The following is a 20,511-nucleotide window of genomic DNA, read 5'->3' as shown; positions in this document are numbered from 1 at the left end:
ATCTGGAAACCCCTGCTCTGTACAATTCCTTTCTCGGAGTAACTTCTGAGTGTCATCATCGTCTGGCTCAGAAAAGCAGAACAGGGCAGCTGGGAACAAGACCAGATCTCCTGACTCAGAACTAAGGCACTGGAAACACTTTCATCTCTCAGGAATCACTAGTGTTCATGCTGAGAGCAATCCAAAAGCTCAGGATTTCTACCCCTTCCATGAATGTGCTCCCAATGTGACAAGGGCACCTAAAAATGCAGGAGCCGTATTGCTAAGCCCTTGTTGCTACATCTCATCCTCTGGAGCACAGAGCAGGAAGACCCTGGGCAGTTTTCCTCCATGATGGGTGCCTATCATGTCAGGAAGGATGTGGACATAGTGAAAGTCTGCTTCAGACCCAGCCACCTGTGTTCACAACGGTAAAACCACTGTGCTGGTTTTGGCTGAGAAGGGGTTAATTCTCTTCAGTGTAGTGCTGTGGTGGTCAGGGACCTTTCCAGCTTCCCATGCTCTGCTGCGTGGGCAGCAGGCTGGGAGGGGCAGGGCCATGGCCGAGGCAGCTGACCCTGAGTGGCCAATGGGATGCTCATTCCATACCATGTGATGCCATGACCAGTATATTCATGGGGAAAGTTGGAGCGTGGGGGGAGCAGTTACGGCTCGGGCACTGGTGGCATCGGGCCGGTGGGCGGTGAGCGGCCGCGTCGCGTGTGGTTTGTTTCGGTGGTTCATTCCCTCATTCCCTCCCCCCCGGCCCCGCCCGGGTTTTGCGCCCCTCGTTGTTTTCCTTTCCATTGCATTTTTGTTGTTGTTTCTTTTAATTTTAATTATTAAACTGTTCTTATCCCAACCCACGAGCGTTACCCTTCTGATTCTCTCCCCCATCCCACTGGTGGGGGAGTGAGCGAGCGACTGCGTGGGGCTGAGCTGCCGGCTAAACCACGACAGTCTTTTTTGGAGCCCAACGTGGGGCCTGAGGGTTGGAGATAATAACAGCTGCTGGTCACAGCACCATGTTGTCCTTTTTGCAGTTGGTGTTAAAGATTGGTGTTGGTTTGATTAGTCTGCTGTGCTCTGCTGTGATTAGTAACGTTTTGCCTACGAGATTTGTTATGCAAACACTGGTTTTCAGCTTTATCTGGTATTTGGGGTTTTTGCTGAAACCGTTACTGTACTTTGGATACCACCTTGTTGAGGCAATTAGCAATTATACCTCCTTGGAGAGACTTTATATGGAGGAAATACAGAATAGTACCTTTGCAACTTTGTTCTATGATGTCTGTGCCTTTCTTACAACAACTTTTTTGTATCTTGAACATCCTTGGGTGGTTAAGGTGCACTTACTGTTAGTTTTGGGGCATGTTGTTTTGGTTTTGACTAAGCAACTTAAGAATATCACCCAGAAATTTGCCCCGAGGCTTGATAGTTATGAGTGGCAGGGCATGTGGGATAGCACGGGCAAATCCCTAGGGCAGTGGGCACCCCCAGTGTTTAGGAGTTTCACCCCCGAACAAGTGCAGAATCCTGAAAAACTAGCAGAATATTTGGAGAAAGTATGTTGTTACGCTGGGAACTCCAGAGAGACACAGATAACTGCAACACGCTGGGGTCTGGCCCATGCATACCGAGCCCTGCTCAACAGTATTCAGTGCCCCCAGGGGAAAGAGAATGTCTCTGGATTGAAATGCAAAGTGACTGGCACTGTAGACACTCCAGCCCTGATAACAGGCGATGCAGCCACTCAAACCCCCAGGACAAGTACTGGAGCTAGCTCAGAGAATCAACCCATACCAGTATCAGTTGCCCCCATACACAAGATGAAATCTTGGAAGTGGATGTCAACTCGTTTAGAAAGGGATGATGAAAAAGCAGGGCCATCGCGGGGAGAGGAGGAAGAAGTCATAAATGAAATAGAGACCACCCGATCCCTGTCCTTGAGTGAGTTGCGAGATATGCGAGAAGATTATAGCCGTCGTTCAGGTGAGCACATTGCCACCTGGCTGCTCCGATGGTGGGATAATGGGGCCAGTAGCCTGGAACTAGAGGGAAAAGAAGCCAAACAATTGGGATCCCTTTCTGGGGAAGGGGGCGTTGACAAAGCAATTGGAAAAAAACCACAAGCCCTCAGCCTCTGGAGGCGACTCCTGTCTGGAGTGAAGGAAAGGTATCCCTTTAAAGATGTTACATATCGCCCAGGGAAGTGGACAACCATGGAGAAAGGCACCCAGTATCTAAGGGAATTAGCTGTGCTTGAAGTGATTTATGGTGACCTGGACGATCAACAGTCCTCCAAAGATGCAGATGAAGCCGAGTGCACACGACCCATGTGGCGGAAGTTTGTACGGAGCGCACCATCCTCGTGTGCAAACTCATTGGCAGTGATGTCCTGGAAAGATGACGAGACACCAACGGTGGCGGAGGTGATTGACAGGCTCCGGGATTATGACACAAATATCTCTTCCTCGCTTGTCTCTGCTGTGGAGAAACTATCCCAAGAGGTCCAGCAACTCAAAGAAGATCTGTCCTACTCCCCACCTCGACAGAGTAGTGTCTCAGCTGTTAGGAATAAGCGTCCTTTGGCTCAAAGAAGGGGATACACACCACGGGCCACCCTATGGTTCTACCTGCATGACCACGGAGAGGACATGATGAGGTGGGATGGCAAGCCTACTTCGACCCTACAGGCACGAGCGCGTGAATTGCAAGGAAGAACAGTCACTCAGGGAGGCTCTTCCAGGAAAGCTGCTGCTCCAGTTTCCATTGAGCAAGTCCCCAGACAGAGGAGTAGAAGCGCAGATTTTATTTCTAAGTGTAATAGAGGGACTCCTGACTCACATTTACAGGAAGTGAGTTGTGACTGCCATGATCAAGGCTAGAGGGGCCCTGCCTCCGGCCGGGTGGAAGAAAGGGATAACCGGGCTTACTGGACTGTGTGGATCCGATGGCCTGGCACGTCCGACCCACGGGAGTATAAAGCTTTAGTGGACACCGGCGCACAGTGCACCTTAATGCCATCATACTATATAGGGGCAGAACCCATCAGCATTGCTGGAGTGACAGGGGGATCCCAAGAGCTAACTGTATTGGAGGCCGAAGTGAGCCTCACTGGGAATGAGTGGCAGAAGCACCCCATTGTGACTGGCCCAGAGGCTCCGTGCATCCTTGGCATAGACTACCTCAGGAGAGGATATTTCAAGGACCCAAAAGGGTACAGATGGGCTTTTGGTGTAGCCGCCTTGGAGACAGCAGAAATTAAACAGCTGTCTACCTTGCCCGGTCTCTCGAAGGACCCTTCTGTTGTGGGGTTGCTGAAGGTCAAAGAACAACAGGTGCCGATCGCCACCACAACAGTGCACCGGCGGCAATATCGCACCAACAGAGACTCTCTGATCCCCATCCATGAACTCATTCACCAACTGAGGAGCCAAGGAGTCATCAGTAAGACCCACTCACCCTTTAACAGTCCCATATGGCCAGTGCAGAAGTCTAACGGAGAGTGGAGGCTAACAGTAGACTATCGTGGCCTGAATGAAGTCACTCCACCGTTGAGTGCTGCTGTGCCAGACATGCTAGAACTTCAATACGAACTGGAGTCCAAGGCACCCAAGTGGTATGCCACAACTGATATTGCTAATGCATTCTTCTCAATCCCTCTGGCAGCAGAGTGCAGGCCACAGTTTGCTTTCACATGGAGGGGCGTCCAGTATACCTGGAATCGACTGCCCCAGGGGTGGAAACACAGTCTTACCATTTGCCATGGACTGATTCAGTCTGTACTGGAACAGGGAGAAGCTCCCGAACACCTTCAATACATTGATGACATCATTGTGTGGGGCAACACAGTGGAAGAAATTTTTGAGAAAGGAGAGAAAATAGTCCAAATCCTTCTGAAAGCTGGTTTTGCCATAAAACAAAGTAAGGTGAAGGGACCCGCACAAAAGATCCGGTTCTTAGGAATCAAACGGCAAGATGGACGTTGTCAGATTCCAATGGATGTGATCAACAAAATAGCAGCCATGTCTCCACCAACTAGCAAAAAGGAAACACAAGCGTTTTTGGGCGTTGTGGGTTTTTGGAGAATGCATATTCCAAATTACAGTCTGATCGTAAGCCCTCTCTATCAAGTGACCCGGAAGAAGAATGACTTCAAATGGGGCCCTGAGCAACAACAGGCCTTTGAGCAGATTAAATGAGAAATAGTCCATGCAGTAGCTCTTGGGCCAGTCCGGGCAGGACAAGATGTAAAAAATGTGCTCTACACTGCAGCCGGGGAGAATGGCCCTACCTGGAGCCTCTGGCAGAAAGCACATGGGGAGACCCGGGGTCGACCCCTAGGATTTTGGAGACATGTTGCCCTGACCCCAGCCCCAGCCCTGGCCCCAGCCCCTGCCCCGAGGCCTGTCCCGCAGCCCCAGGCCGCCCCTGGGCCTGTCCTGGCAGCAGCCAGCTGGGCCTGGGCCCCGCTCCGGCCTCCCTGAGCTGTGCCTCGGGGCGGCCTCGTGGGGTGCGAGCTGTGAGGCACCCGTGGGTTCCCTGAGGTGGAAGGCAGTCGAGGGAGCGGGGCTGCAGCAGAGGGAGGGAGGGACAGACCGACAGACAGAGACAGAAGTGCCTGAGCTGTGCCATGTGCCTGGCAGTGCAGAGAGCAGGAACTGTGGTGAGTCCTGGGCCCCTGGGGTCATGTCACCCCTCTTCCGCATCCCAGTCCCTCCTGACAGCCCCTTCCCTTTCCCTCTGTGGGTTTTGTGGTGGGATGCGTAGGTACATATGTATTTATGTATGTGTATATATGTCTATGTCTAATATACTATACAAATATTATAATATAAAAATATTTATTAATAACTAAATAAGTCTATTATTCATAAAATAAGAGAGTATTATTTCATACTAAACAATACCCTTTTGTCTATGGGAGCCACCCCCAGCTGTGCTCATCCACCCGTGGGGTGGGCAGGGGCTGCGTTAACCCCCCCACCCTGCCTCCTGCCGAGCAAATGCCCACAGGCAGAGAGAGGAGCTGCAAAGCCAACACCCAACTTTTTTAATGAATTAAGCGAGACACAGGAATCTGGGGGCAGGCCTCCGCATCTCCTCTGCACATGGATGATGTGGGGGACGGTGCTGGACTGGTGGGTTATGGGCAGCCGTACTTGCCGGCTATCTGCGCATCGAACTCCCTCTGCACACAAACCTGCAGCTGGCCCAGTGTCACCTGCAGGGCCGCTCCCGCTCCTCCTGGGCCAGCTTCTTCACCTGCTCCCGCTGGGGCCACTGCTCGGGTGTGACGGGCACCGACTGCTCCTGCTCCTCCAGTGGGGTGGGCGCAGAAAGCCAGAAACACAAACGATACAAGCCTCACCACCTGCCGACTGATGCTGCCCGTCTCTGAGCCGCTATTGCTGCCTCTCTCCCCCGGCCAGCTCCTCCCAGTTAACACTCTGGGCATGATGTTAGGTGAAAAGGAATATCCCTTTGGCCAGTTTGAATCTGCTCTCTTGGCTGTGCCCCCTCCCTTCCCGGCTTCCCGTGCACCCGGCAACAACTAAAGCATCAGTGTGTTATCAACGTTGTTTTCATACTGAGCCCAAAGCACAGCACTGTGCCAGCTGCAGTGAAGAAAATTAACTCTACCCCAGATAAAACCATTACAGCGGAGCTGGCGAGGAGGCCCCGAGCGCAGCCCACGCCTCTCCCTGCTGCCCCTGGCAGCCCTGCGGCACCGAGCCGTTTCCCTTAAGCTGCCCCGCTGTCCCCTTCCACTCTCCTCCATTTGCAGGATGCTGGAGAGAACCCCCAGCCACCCCAGGGTGGCCTGGGAGGAGGTGGGGGCTCCCCAGGAGAGCAACTTTTTCCGTCCACCAATATCCCCAGGTCCTTTGTCTCAGGGCTTCTCTCCATCCGTTCATGTCTCAGTTTTTATTGATAGTGGGGATACTGGGGATTGCCCTGATCCAGGTGCAGGACCTTGCACTTGGCCTTGTTGAACTTTGTGAGGTTCACGTGGGCCCCCTCCCCAAGCCAGTCTGGGCTTACGCATGCCCAGACCCCAGCAGACCCCAGAGCAGGGCTCCCTGTGAAGCCTTGCATGGGATACAGCCAGGGCTGGTAAGGGGCCATGTGCTGGCAGGGGTGCCAAGGCAGGAGGGCTGTGGGATGATGGGGAATCAAGGTCTGTCATGGGGACCGTGCCGGGGGAGTTTTCCCCACCCATCAGTCACAGGCATCACTCTGGGCACCCAAGAGACACCTGTGGAAGGATTTGCCAGGTGGACAGCTGTGGTAGGTTGACCTTGGATGGCCACCAGGTGCCCACCAAGCTGCTCTATCACTCCCCCTCCTCAGCACGTGATGAAAGGGTCAAGGCTACCAAGATGATCAGGGGCTGGAGCATCTCCCTTATGAGGAAAGGCTGAGAGACCGGGGTTTGTTCAGCCTGGAGAAGAGAAGGCTGAGGGGGGATCTCATCAATGCTTATGAATATCTGAAGGGTGGGTGTCAAGAGGATGGGGTTGGACTCTTTTCAGTGGTGCCCAACGACAGGACAAGGGGCCACGGGCACAAGCTGGAACACGGGAGGTTCCACCTGAACATGAGGACAAACCCCTGCCCTGTGTGGGTGCCAGAGCAGGGGCACAGGCTGCCCAGAGAGGCTGTGGAGTCCCTTCCCTGGAGACATTCACACCCCGCCTGGACGCGGTCCTGTGCCCCCTGCTCTGGGAGTGCCTGCTCGAGCAGGGGGTGGGACGGGATGATCGCCAGAGGTCCCTTCCAGCCCCCGCCATTCTGGGATTCTGTGGGCTGAGCTAAGGACAGGGAGATCAGTCAGCAATTACCTTCATGGGCAAAGCAGACTCGTCATGGAGAAATGAATTTATTGACTTTGACAATCAAATCAAAGTAGGATAATGAGACATAAGAAGAAACATAAAAACATCTTAGCCCCAACCCTCCCTTCTACCCAAACTCAACTTCACTCACAATTTCCCCACCTCCTACCCCTGAGCAGCGCAGGGGTACAGGGAATGGGGGTTGCAGCCAATTCATCACATGGCCTCTCTGCCGCTCCTTCCTCCTCACTCTCTTCCCCCGCTCCAGCACGGGGTCTCTCCCATGGGCGACAGTCCTCCATGAACTTCTCCAACTTGGGCCCTTCCCACAGACTGCCGTTCTTCACGTACTGCTCTAGCATGGGTCCCTTCCACGGGGTGCAGTCCTTCAGGAACAGACTGCTCCAGCGTGGGTCCTCGACGGGGTCACATGTCCTTCCAGAAAAGTTACTTCAGTGTGGGCTGCTCTCCATGGGTCCACAGGTGCTGCCAGAGCCTGCTCCAGCGTGGGCTTTCCATGGGATCACAGCCCCTTTTGGGTGCATCCACCTGCTCCAGCGTGGGGTCCTCCAGGGGCTGCAGGTGTATACCTGCGCCACCGTTACCTCCACGGCGGGGGGACAGCCGGCCTCACCATGGTCTTCACCGCAGGCTGCAGAGCCTAGGGCAACTCCTCCCCCTCCTTCTTCACTAATATTGGTGTCTGCTGAGTTGTTTCTCTCACATAGCCTCAATCCTCTCTCCCAGCTGCTGTTGCACAGCAGTTTCTACCCCTTCTATGTATGTTATCCCAGAGGCACTACCACCATTGCTGATGGGCTCAGTCTTGGGCAGCGACAGATCCATCTTGGAGCTGGCTGCTATTGGCTCTGCTGGACAAGGGCCCAGCTTCTGTCATCTCCTCACAGAAGCCACCCGTGTAGCCCCCACTGCTACCAAAACCTTGCCACGCTGGAGCTGGTGAGCAAAAGCCATGCACGCAAGTAAAACAAAGCCAGGAATCCATTCATTGCTTTCCATCGCGCGGTAGGTGTTCAGCCATCTCCAGGAAAGCAGGGCTCCATCATGCGTAACGGTGACTTGGGAAGACAAACGCCACCGCTCTGAACATCCCCCCCTTCCTCCTTCTTCCCCCAGCTTTATAGACTGAGCATGACGTCATACGGTGTGGAATATCTCTTGGGTCAGTATGGGTCAGCTGTCCCAGCTTTGCCCCCTCCCAACCCCTTGTGCGCCCCAAGCCCACTCGCAGAAAAGGTCTTGACTCTGGGTAAGCCCTGCTCAGCAATACGAAAACATCCCTCGGTTATCAACACAGTTTTCAGCACAAATCCAAACTATGCCCTATCCTAGCTACTATGAGGATAGGGCATACTTATTATTAACTCTATTAACTCTACCCCAGCCAAAACCAGCACACCACGGTGCCCCGTTGCTGACGCTGGGAGCGCTCCTGCTCCGCCTGACAGCAGCAGCCAGTCAGGCACCGTCGGTACAGTCAGGGCAACAGGTTTCTTGTCCTGCTGCAGGCTGCACGGAGCGGGTACGGGGCTGCTGGACTGGGACCGCCAGACATCCCTGGCTCATTCTCAGCTGCACCTCCTAGTCCCTCTTTTCCCCTTTTATCCTGATGCTCTACTTGACAATCTTTTGGCTGGCATGTTTCCCCTCTGTGGTCTCACCAATTTCACCCCAGGCCAACTAGTCTGCCAACTAGTCTGCCACCTCCAACAGTCTCCCACTCTCTAAAGCGGTGAGTTGCACCTCGAGCCAGGGTTGCTGAAGACAGTGGTGAATGAAAGCTTCTGTAATCAGCGAGACAGCAGACACCATCAAAACATGTCCATCCTCGCCACTGCCCACCTTAGAAATCTCGAGACATCTCTAAAGGCACAAATAAGGAGCAGCTTAGAAGCTGTCCAGGTCAGTTGGCGTTGGTTTGGATCCCGGAGAGATCCATGTGTTCGGAGCAGGCTTTTCAGAATGACTCCTCAAGTCCTCTGTCTCTTAGGCTGCAGGTGAGGGCATTGATTAAAGATGTTTAGGCAGTGCAGAAGACAGAGATTATCTCTTCTGGGTTTCCTATTCTGACAGCATCTGGTAAGCGATCCACACTGTAAGAGTCCCATCGACAGCTGCAGCCCCAAACACCGATCGGAGCAGAGGAGCCGATGTAAACATCTTTTGCTTCCTGGTGCTGAGAGAGATTTTCGGAGTCGAGGAAAGGATGTAGTTGTGAGATGCCAGGAAGTGGAGAACCGTGAAGGGGGCACGACACAGAGGGGGAGAAGCAGGGGTCTCTCAGGGAAGTCCATGCCGGGGTGTGTGAATGCAGGGCCCTGGGACGAGCCGGAGGGCACAGGAAGGTTCTGAGGGGACGTAAGGTCAGACTGGGGACCAGGGGGCACCCTGAGAGAACCCACAGGCCAATGCCGAGCTGGATCCCGACGCCCTGCTGTCGGCGCCCCGCCCCTCCCGGCCCGGGCAGCGGGTCACAATGGGGCCCTTTGTCACCCCCCTCTGACACCCCACGGCACCATATATAGCCAGCGTGGCTGCGGCCCTGCAGTGTCTGACAAGACAGCGACGGGACAGGGCAGGAGCGCGGAGCTGGCGAGGAGACCCCGAGCGCAGCCCACGCCTTTCCCTGCTGCCCCTGGCAGCCCTGCGGCACCGAGCCGTTTCCCTTAAGCTGCCCCGCTGTCCCCTTCCACTCTCCTCCATTTGCAGGATGCTGGAGAGATCCCCCAGCCGCCTCAGGGTGGCCTGGGAGGAGGTGGGGGCTCCCCAGGAGAGCAGCTCTGCATCAGAGCCCTACGAGGTGTGCATGGTCCAGTCGCTGCACAGCGGTGAGTGAGGGGCCCCCCCGGACTGGCAGGGTCGGGGCCAGCGAGCACAACCAGCTCGATGCTGGGATCCCGCTTCCTTGGCACGTTGGCAGCAGGGGTCCCATGGGCAGGGGGCACATGGTGCCTGAGTGCCAGGGCTGCTCGGGGCTGGGATCTGGCCCCAGTGCAGCCCCCCTCCTCAGCCGTGCCAAGCTTCAAGCCTGTTTCCCCCATTGGCAAGCTCATTGGCAAAGATGCTGTGTCCTACTGACTCCTCGGTGTTTCTCCTCCACGTAGGCGAGACACTGCCAGAGGATAATCCCGAGGATCCAGAGCTCCAACTGGGATGGGATTCTGAGAGCACCTGGTTGCTTTCATCGCTCGACAGCAGCGACATGAGCACGGTAATGAGCTCCCCCCTTGCTTGGACTCTTGCCCGTGCCATTGGCAGGAGGTTTGTGTGAGCAAAGGGAACCAGAATCAGTGGGGCTGGCACACTGCTGACCCCCGGCATGGACTATCCGAGGGCAGCACTGCAGCCCTCCTGGCCACCAGTGAGCCCTGGTTCTCTGCAGGGCCAACACACGGCAGCCATGACCCCAGCCCTCCTCCGTCACCCTGGGGCCCCTCAGCTCTCATCCTTTCCCCTGCAGAGAATGCAATCCCTGCTTCCAGCTGTCCTGCGCCACTGCTGCCAGCACTGCCGGGCATCTCTTGCCAGAGCTGCTCGCGGTGCTCAGCCAAGCAAGACCATCCAGGTGCTCGGCGTGACGTGTCTTCCCTCCCTTCCTTCCTCCCTCCCATAGTTGTTTGGAGAATACCTCCAGCCTTCTCAGAAGACAGAGGTTCTCCTCGTGGCCATTGAGGCCTTGACAGCAGACGACAGCTATGACAGGGAGCTGGGCAGCGAAGTCCTGGACACGGCTGTGAGAGACCCTGCCTCCTGGCTGACGGATGTAAGTGCCCTGTGGCTGGCCTGCCCTGCCCATGAGCCCTGTCAGGCCTTGCTCTTCCCTTCTTCCCTAACCCAGCTCTCTCGCGCACCTGAAGCCCCTTCAAGGCAGCAGAGAGGGATGGGGAAGGCAGCAGTTTCACTGGCAGCTTGCAAAATGGCTGCACTCCACTGGTAGCACCACCCTGACCTGTGTCCCCACCAGGTGCCAAAGATCATGAGGTACATCCACAAAAACGTGGCGTGCATCCGCAGGGAGCCAGCCCGGCACAGTCTGCACTCACTCCTTCTCCTGCTGACCAAGTGGTGCCCCAGGGATGTGGTCAGGAGCCTGCTGATGATCTCTCCAACATGTGACAGGTACTGGCCCCGACAGCCTGGAGGGCTTGTTCCCTGTGGGGAGAGGGGCCCAGAGACCCTCTGGCTGCCAGACCCAGGGAAAACGGCAGGACATCCGCAAGGAGCAGGGCCCTCCATCCCACCACCCTTCCCAGCCCCAGTGGGTCAGCCAGGCCCGCAGCAGCCAAAGCTGGCCAAGCCAGAGCCCCGCCACCACGCTCCTCCCTGCCCCACGGGGAACACCACCTCAGCCCCCTCCTGCGGGCACGGGCAGGGCCCCCGGGCACCCCATGCGAGGGGGGTGGGCAGAGCCAGGGCTGCAGCGCAGCCTGGGGCTGGAGAGGCTGGCCCGGGCACGGTGCAGTGGCTGAGGCAGCCTTGCTGACCGAGCACTCTGGGTCTGCAGCGCTGCCCTGGCCATGTGGGAGGTGATGGCCTCCGTGCCTTGGGCTTTGTGGAATGTCTTGACGGAGCTGCTCAGCGTGCTCCAGGACCAGCGGCTGCGCAAGGTGTTCAGCTGTGCTGCAGAGGACGCCTTCTTCTGCCCCTTGGCTGTGAGTGGCTTCAAGTCTGGGGAGAGGAGACACTTGCCGCCGCCCGCGTGTCCTGCCTGGGTGGAGGCGGAGGGAGCCCTGTGGGCTCTGCTCGTCTCTCACTGCTGCCTTCGTTCTAGCTGCTGGTCCGCGCTGACATCGAAACAGGGGAGTTTGCTGCCCTGTACAAAGCCCAGAGGTACCTGAGGCATGCAAGCCTGGCGATGCTCCCGCTGGCGCTCAGGGGCCTCATCACGCTCTCGGAGACTCCGGAGACGGTGAGCAGGGTATAGTCGAGCAGAGCCATGTTGGCAGCGGGTAACGCGGTGGCCTGGCCTTGGCTGGGAGTCACAACGTGGGGTGAGGGCTACAGAGTCACCCTCCCTGCTATGGAGGGGGCTGGTGGGTGCCTGGGGAGCCGTCCTGGCACAGAGGGTTACCAATCCACCTGCCCCTTCTGGATGGTCGGGAACGGGGGTGGCTGAGCAGGTGACACTGCTCTCCTGCCCTCGCTGCCCTTCCTCGGGCTCTCCCCACATCCCCATCAGTGGCCACTGCCTGCCAGGAGGCTGCTGCAGCGACTCCTGTGCTACCTGCTGGGAAGCCGGATGGGAGCCTGGTGCTCACCGACCGCTGCATTCATGCCAGGGTGGTCTTTCGCTGCTTCAGAATAAGGAAACTGTGTCCTTCATACAGGCAAGAAAAATACAGGTCCTGCTGCCAGACGTGATGGAGACCCTGCAGGATGCCAACACTCACGTCAGGGTGAAGGCCCTGGTGTTCGTCAGGAACATGATGGGTCACATGAAGAGGGAGGAGGCCAGCCTGATGGCTCCGCAGCTGGTGGAGAAGCTCCAGCCCCTCTTTGATGATGTAAGGCTGCCGCGGGAGCCTGAGCCCTACAGAGGGGCACTCTGCAAAGAGTGCTGCCCCTCAGCCCAGCCCCGTGGGCAGCACTTGGCCAGGGCTCCCCTCCCCTCTTCACTCCTGTTGCCTGCCCTTTCAGGGCTCTGGGGCCATTGAGCCGCCGCTGCAGATCTGGCCCACAGCCCCTGTGTTCAGGATCCGGCCTCAGAGCGTCCCCCCTCACATCAGCCACGCTGACGCCCTTGCTCACCACGGGCAAGGAGCGGCTGTTGCTGAAGTCCCCCGTCCTCCTCCCTACCAGGAGTGCAGCCAGGTGCGTGAGCTCTCCATCAGCCTCTTCAAGGACGTGATGAAGAGTGTGGTGGGGAGAAACAAGAAGATGATGAAGAAGAAAGTGCAGAGGGTCCTGCTCCCGCTCTTCTTCCATATGAGCGACCAGATCAGGAGCGTGGCCAAGGTGCAGTGACCAGCAACCAGTGTTGAGGGGAGGGGTGTGCTGACACCACGGGGGTGGCCTGGGCATAAGGGGCAAGGGCTGCTCGATGTCAGAGTCTGGGAAAGCGTGTCACCTCAGGGTCCCACTGCTCCCCTCCTTCCCTGCCCTGCTCCCACCACTGCCTTCCTCCTGCCCCCCTGCTGCCTGCTGCAGAGGTGGATGGGGAGCTGGGGTCCCCCCACACCCGCTCTCCCCATTCAGCCCTCCTCCAGCACAGCCTGCAGACCCAGCACGAGCTGGGCCAGAGAACCTGGCACAGGCATTTCCCCAACCTGCCCTGCCTGCTCCAGCAAGGCTCAGTAGCAGCCCATGGCCACCAAACACACGAGTCCCTACAGGCTTCCCAGCTGTCCCTGCAGGTGTGGGAGGCCTGGGCTTTGAGCCCCAACCCCTGTCCCCCAGGGCTGCGCCCAAGAGACCCCCAGCTGTTTGGGCCAGGGCACGTCCCAGCTCCCTGAGAGCAGGAGCGCTGCAGAAACAAAGCCCTGCTCATGCAGGTGCCCTCACCTAGGGCTGGTGAACTTGGCCTCTGCAGAGAGGTGCAGCACTCCCAAGGGGTGGGGAGAGCCAGCTTGTTCCCCAGCCTGGGGCAGGGAGAGCAGTGGGAAGGAAGATGCAGCCAGAAGGGGCCTGGCACTGCATCGTGGGATCAAAGTTCTGCCTGTCCGGAGCCTGGGCGTGAAGGAGCTGGGGCAGCCCCAGCTGGGCAGCCAAGCGTCCTGCTGGAGGATGCCCATGGGAGGTGCTGCTGGCTCCGTCCTGCCCCAGGGGCTCTGGGACTCCAGCCCTCGCTGCCTACAGCCGTAGGCCCACTCCTCCCTTGCCCTTCAGTCTGCCCCATCCCTGGCAGGAGCTCGGCAGCTCTTGAGGATCTCTGTTCTGCTGGCCGGCAGCGTGAGATACCTGAGGCCGTGCCCGCCCCGTGTCCCTGCCCTCAGCACTGAACCCGGTTCAGTCTCTGTCCCCCACTGCCTCTTCCCGTAAGGGGCTGGGAAGGGCTCGGAGCCTGGCCAAGTGGAGGAGGATGCCAGGTCTCGTCCCTGAGCTGTGGTGCCATCTCCCAGCCTCTGCTTCTCTGCAGGCCTCTAGGGACACCCTCCTCACCTGTGCAGAGTTCCTGGCGTGGAGGAAGCTCAGCGACCTGGCCAAGACATATCAGAGAGACCTGATTGGAAAGTGCTTGGTGAGGACAAGCCCCAAGCCCCAGGGCCGGGCTGGATGAGGGCCGCCCCTCGTACCCCTGGGGAGGGCTATGCAGCTGTGCCTCATCTCCCCTGCTCCAGCCCGGAGCCCACAGCCTGCAGCTGCATTTGCCTTCCCTGCCCTCAAGCTCAGAGGCCCCAAGGGCTCCTCTCCAGGCCCCTCTCCCCTCCCTGCCTCCAGGGTGCCAAACAAGACCCAGGCCCGTGCAAGCCCTGGCAGTGGGACAGAGCATTCTCATCAACCCCTACTGCCCTGTGCCTGTGGCACTCTCGGAACCTCAGTCCCACAGGGCTGCTGGCTGAGAGGGAAGGAGGGCACTGGGAGGAGGGACTGGTCTAGATTGCTGGGGAGGGTCTGTATCAGCCCCGTGCCCTTCTGCTCTCTCCAGCTGGAGCACAACAGGCACAGGGTAGAAGAATATGTGCGTCAGAGCCTGCTGTACCTGAATGACCCTCAGGCCACCTTGCGAGAGGCAGCCGTGAGGTTCATCGGTGAGCCACAGCCCCCGGGGACCCTCTTCTGGCAGCCTGTCCCCTGTCCCCTCCACTGCACCAGCAGCAAGGGGCAGCCCCGTGGCTGCCAGAGCCCCGGCTGCCCCGTGCAGGGCCCACCACGCACGTGGGCTGCTGGGAGCCTTGCTCAGTCCCACCACCCTCAGGTAGCGTCCTTCCCTGGGGCCGGCGCTGCTGAGGGGGAGGAGGGTGTGTGGCTGAGCTGGCAGGGCCGGGGCCGTGCTGCTGGGAGCGTGCTGGGGAGCAGAGGTCTGACAGGAGCTCTGTGCCTAGGGCTTGCTGCACGGCGCCTGAGGAACTGGAGCAAAGACAGCCTGTATGAGATCTGCAACGGTGAGTAGGGGCAGTGCTGTGCTGGCACGGGCTGGAGGGCAGGGCACAGAGCCTGGGCAGGGTGCTGCCGTGCCTGGCCCTGCTCCAGGGAAATGCTTCAGGGGCAGAGGAGCATGCCTGGGGCACATGGGGCATTCCTGAGAGCAGCTTGCAGCTGTTCTGTTTGTCTCACCTGCTCCTCCTGGCCAGGGAAATAGAGATGGGTGGGGCTGGCATGGTCTGGAGGGGGGTCCTGGGAGTCTCTGCAGGCAGTAGGTGTTCACATCTGCTCTGCTCCCTTCTCTTGCAGCCCTCCTGCCCTTGGGGGGAGATCCTGAACAGTCGGTCAGGTCCCTGGCAGCTCAGACAATCTTTGTCCTGACAAAAGAGATGCCAGCATCAGGGTGGAGCCTGCGGTCACTGTGCTGCTGGCTCTGCTGAGCCCCGGAGACATTAAACTCTATGGAAAATGGCTGTAGTCGTCTTTTTTGTTGTTGTTTTTTTTTTGTTTTGTTTTTGTTTTAATCTAGTAAAGCTGGAACAAGAAGCCCAGTCCCATGGTGTCCTTGCCATGGGGAGCACCCTGAGCGTGCCGAGCAGACAGTGTCATTCCTGGCCTCTGCCGCTGCCCGCAGGACGGCACACCCAGACCCAGGGTGTCCTTGCAACAAAGCCCCAGCTGCCCCGCTGCACCACAGCACCCGGAGGGGAGGAGGAGAGAGGCTTTAGCCCAACCTGCCCCTGCTGAGACATCTCAGGGCACAAAGCACAGGAAAAGGCACCCAGCTGTGCCAAGCTGGCGAGTCATCACGTGTCCCGGCAAAGTCCCCTCTTGTGCTGGGGAGCTGTGCTGCTTTTGGCTGGGATAGAGTTAAATCACAACAGTCCTTTCTCCACCCCTTCTTCCATACCATTACCGCCAGGCTCAGGTCCCGCACTACCCAATACAACCTCGTGAACCACCACCCCCGTTCCCATCCTTTGACCGAACACACAGATAGCATTCCCTCAGTCTACGGACCAGCGCTGTGAAACGCCCATGAAATGTCCACACAACGTCCATTGAGTTCGTTGGGTCCGCGACTGTGGGCTCCATCTGTTGTGGTGGTCCCTCAGGGCAGGAGAGGTGGTCTGTTGCCAGGAGTTATTGGGCACCAAGGCCAGCTCCGGTCAGAACCAAGAGGTTGCCCTCGTTTTCAGGCTCCGGAGCGCCATTTGCAACACCGAGCCCATCCTTGCAGTGCCCAAAGCCACCTCTGTGGGGCTGAAACCCTCATTTTCAGGGTCACAACCTGTCTGTTACGACCCAGAGCCTTTTCTCAGGGCCCACAGTTTCACCCGGAGGGTCTAAACCCTGAGGGCGGAGCCAGTCGCCCACAACACCCACCCAGAGGGGAGTCAGCTGGCCCAGGACAGCCAATCGCCTTTGAGGAGGCGGGGCCAGGCAAGTGATTGACGTGTGACCAGCCACGAGGTCCCTTCCAGCCTGAAGGGTGCTGTCCTCCCTCCCTCTCCCTGCTGCCGGCGTTGGGGTGAGCAGTAAGGGTCACCCCGACCACGGAAGTGATTCACATCAGGGCAGGGCTGCTGGACAGGTACCCTGAAAGAGCCCTGATCTCATCCTTTGCTCACCTCGGGCTTCCATTTTTCTTTTCCACCCCACCTCAACTTCTAGTCTTTTACCACCCCTAGCCTCTCCAAAAAGAACCGCCCACCCTGTTCACCCTGTCCACACTGGCCGTGTTTTTCTTTTCTTTTACCCTCCTTTGGGGTTTCTGAGATGGTTGCTGTGGTATTTTCTACCTCGGGCAGCGATTCCTGTAAAAGTGTGCCCCATTTCAGAGAAGAGTGTACCCCGTGACTGAGAAGAGCCAGGGGCTGCTGATGGATGAGGAACCAACAGGAAAACACCTGGGCAATGCCTTAAAGGAATTTGGGTGTGGTCCTCTGAAAAGGTGGCATGGCCAATAACCCAACTGGGTTACAGGGTCCCTACTACAAATGAGACACAGCAACTCATCTCGAATAAGATCATCACCAGAGAAGGAGGAGGAGGACAAGGAGGAGGAAGAAGAGGAGAAAGACGACTCCTCTGGTAAAAAGAGGGACCTTTCCTTCTTTTCTCTCGCATAAGCTTCCCTGGAGCAGGGTGTGGGGGAAGGAAAAAGACACTAGTTAAAGATGGGTCAAGGAAAACTTTCCCAAGCTTTGGATTTTATCAGAGGAAGAGAACAGATAGAATTCTTCTCGCTCCACATTAGCCTTTAGTTTAAACTACTTTTCTACAGCCACAACACTAGAAGAGGGAGGGGCAACAATTCACCTTCTGCAGAACTCTCCCATTCGTTTGATCAACCCAGAAATTAGCTCAGACTAGAAAAAATAGGTTTTTTGACAGCTAGAAATCAATTGAAATGAATCCCACCTCTCCTTTGCCAGCGGGTAAATGTAAATTGCGGGCTCAGGACCAAGTTAGTCTCCAAGTAGCTACATTTTAGAAATGGAAGTAGTCTACGTTACAGCTTCTACAGAAGGAGATCCGTGACAGAGAAACAGAAGTGCTACCTAGTGCATTTTAAAACAGCCACGCTTGTCAGCACACAGTAGTATTTTCTTAGCTTATAGCAACAGGAAAACTTCAGGCTGTTCCACACATGGCATTTGATAAAAGTCAGAGGGGGAGGAAATCTCAGTCCAACAGCCAGCTGTTAAAATGTTGCAAGGAGCCTTTGCAATATCAAACAGAACCAAAACCAGCTTTCAAAGAGAATGACTCCGCTGTAACCACCGCTGAAATGTTTTGTAGAAATACAGGTTCTTAGCACACCACACGATTAACCAGCTCCCAGGGGCATGAACAGGAGGACCCCCCTACTGTAATATTAGAAAGTATCCCACATTTTAAGGTGAAGGTACAATGGCAATGCTTCCTCCCCCGTAACTGCAGGGGCTGGCCAGGTCGGTTGCGTTGCCACTCAGACATTTCCCCAAGGTTCCTCTCGTTCACTTTTTGGTCAGTCCCATTGATTCCATACTTACGCATTAAGAGCTGGCATTGCATATTTTCCACTGCTTGTCAGCATAGCACCCTTGTGTTGGGACCTTTCACCCCCACCATGAAACTCCACGGAATTCCTGTGCTCTTTCCGTTCTGGGAACGGGCTCAAAATTTTTGTCCTGTTAAGGACAGAAACGCACATACATCTCATCTTAAGACCCACACTTAAAATGACATTTCCACGATTACTTTAAGCAGAAAAAGCCTGTCATCTTCTCCTTTTCAACTAACTCTCCTTTTCTCCTCTCAGCGCACTCAAGCTCACAAGGAGAGGCATTCATGTCCAAAAAGGAATCTGAACCAATCGGGGACAGAATTACGGATGTCAGATTTAGACCTACATACAAAAGGCTTTCAATTTTAGGTTGATTGTAGCCCATTCCATGGGAATCAGCAGCTGTATTCTTCACAGGCACAGACCCTGAGCTCATGAATCTCTAGGTTAAGTTATCCGAACAGCTTATCAAGTGATCAGCTCCAATGAGCCAGGGTTAGAGTAATGCCTCACACCACTCGAGTGAAGGAAAAGCAGCTATACCAAACATCAAGACGAAAAGTAAACACACCACATCGTAATTCTGATACTGCAAGGGCCGTTTTAAAATGTGTAGTTACACGCAGTATTCGACCCAAGTGGCAAATCACGATCTAGGCCATTACCAGTCCAGTATTTCCTTCTGTTATTTATATTTTAGTAGCAGAACGACAGTGTTTTCAAACCTGACGAAAATGCTGCCCCTTTTCCAAATGTAAATTCAAAGTCGTGCTATACTAAAGAAAGGCTTCACCTTTGGGAAACTAAAGCAGCATCCAACCCTGAGGTCACCCAGATCCAAAAATGGGGGATTTGACCCACAAAGGCACTGGGCTCTAACCCTGTGCCAAAATTTGTACACTGGGTTTTAGGGATTTTCATTTGCAGGCAAACTAGTCAACTGCTTCATCAGAGAAACTGGAAAGAGCAAATGCAGAAATTCAGAACACCACTTTGTGTAGCAACGATAATATTTACCTTCACGGCAGTCCACTGAAGACATTTCTGTACTGAGAGGGGCCCAAACAACATCACTTCCATTATATGGTTTCAGGAACAAACACTCAAGTATTTACGGACATGAAAAGGAGTCATTGAGCTGCACAGAACTGTCCTCAAAACATAGGGCGTCTGCTGGGTTTGGTATTTGTTCGAACCCGCAGATCAAAAGGAAGAAACTGTACCGAGTTCAGTAACAATGCTTTCTCAGTGGGTTTTGGTAACAATTTCAAAAACCATTAGGCAAAGCAAAAGTATTTAAAAACAGAAGCTAAGTGATACAAGGTGAAAATGGTAAAAAGCACACTCCAAACCATTCTTATTGCAAAGAACAGAAGCACACAACAAGCTACACAAACATGCACATTACTAGCTGTAGACAGGCAGATGTAGAGCATGGCACCATGTTCGGTTGAGCAAACCTTGAACCTACATCATCTAAAAGCGATCTGTACAACACACAGCCTTTCAGGAAATATCCTTGCATATTCAGGATGAAATACAACGCATGACTGGGCACCAATACCAATAGTCACATTAGAACTGCGCAAATGATGGCATTACTAGTTTTTACTATGCCGAATCAAACATATTGTCTTTACAACACAGTCTATGGTTTTCTTGAAAACATATTAAGTTAATGTTTGGAAAATTGTCACAAGGCTCCATTGTTCAGAATTAAGTCCAGTGTGCAGAAAAACCTGTGAGACTGTGTTTTTACGTACTGCTTTTGATGTTCCACTCACTGGCTCGGTTTGACTTCTAGAAGAATAAAGAAAGGTGATCAGAACTTCAAGCAGAGCACTTGTACCCAACATCAAGCAGTGCAAACAAGTTATAAAGCCTGAACATCAAAACATGATGCTCTGATAGCCTAGGGAACGTGGAAATTCATTCGTACACATAAACTCTTCTCTCTTGGTAGAGTCAGTGCAACTAAAAAAGCCCCCCAAAATCCCTTTTCTACTTTGTCACAAGTTACCCTCCCACATACAGGACCCAGAACACAACAGTGCAAGAGGAAACCCTCAGGTGTTTTGTCTCTGCTGCAGAAGGATCAAAACTATGAAGCCTGCACTACAGTTTTGTGTTCTTAAATAATCAACCATCAAAACACGAAGGCACCTTTAGCCAGACTGTATAGCCCCAGTATTACAGATCGGTACCAGATACGGTACTTCAATTTCTAAGGAAGAACGGTGATAGTCTAGACACTTCAAAGTCTATTTAAGTGGAAAAAAAAATCAGTGATCTGACAAACAAATAACAACAATGTCAGCAGCATCGTCTTTAGAACAGTGTTTCTTTGTGGAAGCCCAAGCCCTGTGTTCAGAAAGCTACCATACTTAGCCATCAAAGTGCCAAAATACTAAATCTGTTACATATGCTATATTGCCTGAAAATAGGAGTGGAAATGTCACCTGAAAGGAGTTCCTAGGATTCGGTGCGATTCGGGAGCCCTCGGACAAAACCCAGAAAGGTCTTAATTGCCAGATTTTGCTTTAAGATAACCTGGAAAATGCTACAGTGCTGTAGGAAATGGTTATTACATTTGAA

General features: G+C 55.0%; 1 long non-coding RNA gene across 1 annotated transcript; it reads right to left on the bottom strand.

Annotated features, from left to right (window-relative positions):
- Nucleotides 1-13,340: 13,340 nt before the first annotated feature.
- LOC142048328 (uncharacterized) lies at nucleotides 13,341-18,204 on the bottom strand. Its single transcript, XR_012657449.1, has 3 exons — nucleotides 17,903-18,204; nucleotides 15,057-15,241; nucleotides 13,341-13,977 (listed from the first exon to the last, which is right to left on the bottom strand). It is a non-coding gene; the product is annotated as an uncharacterized LOC142048328 (long non-coding RNA).
- Nucleotides 18,205-20,511: the final 2,307 nt, after the last annotated feature.

Source organism: Phalacrocorax aristotelis, chromosome 25 (assembly GCF_949628215.1).
Source record: "Phalacrocorax aristotelis chromosome 25, bGulAri2.1, whole genome shotgun sequence".
Classification (NCBI taxonomy): domain Eukaryota; kingdom Metazoa; phylum Chordata; class Aves; order Suliformes; family Phalacrocoracidae; genus Phalacrocorax; species Phalacrocorax aristotelis.
This window is presented reverse-complemented; position numbering and strand designations above follow the sequence as displayed.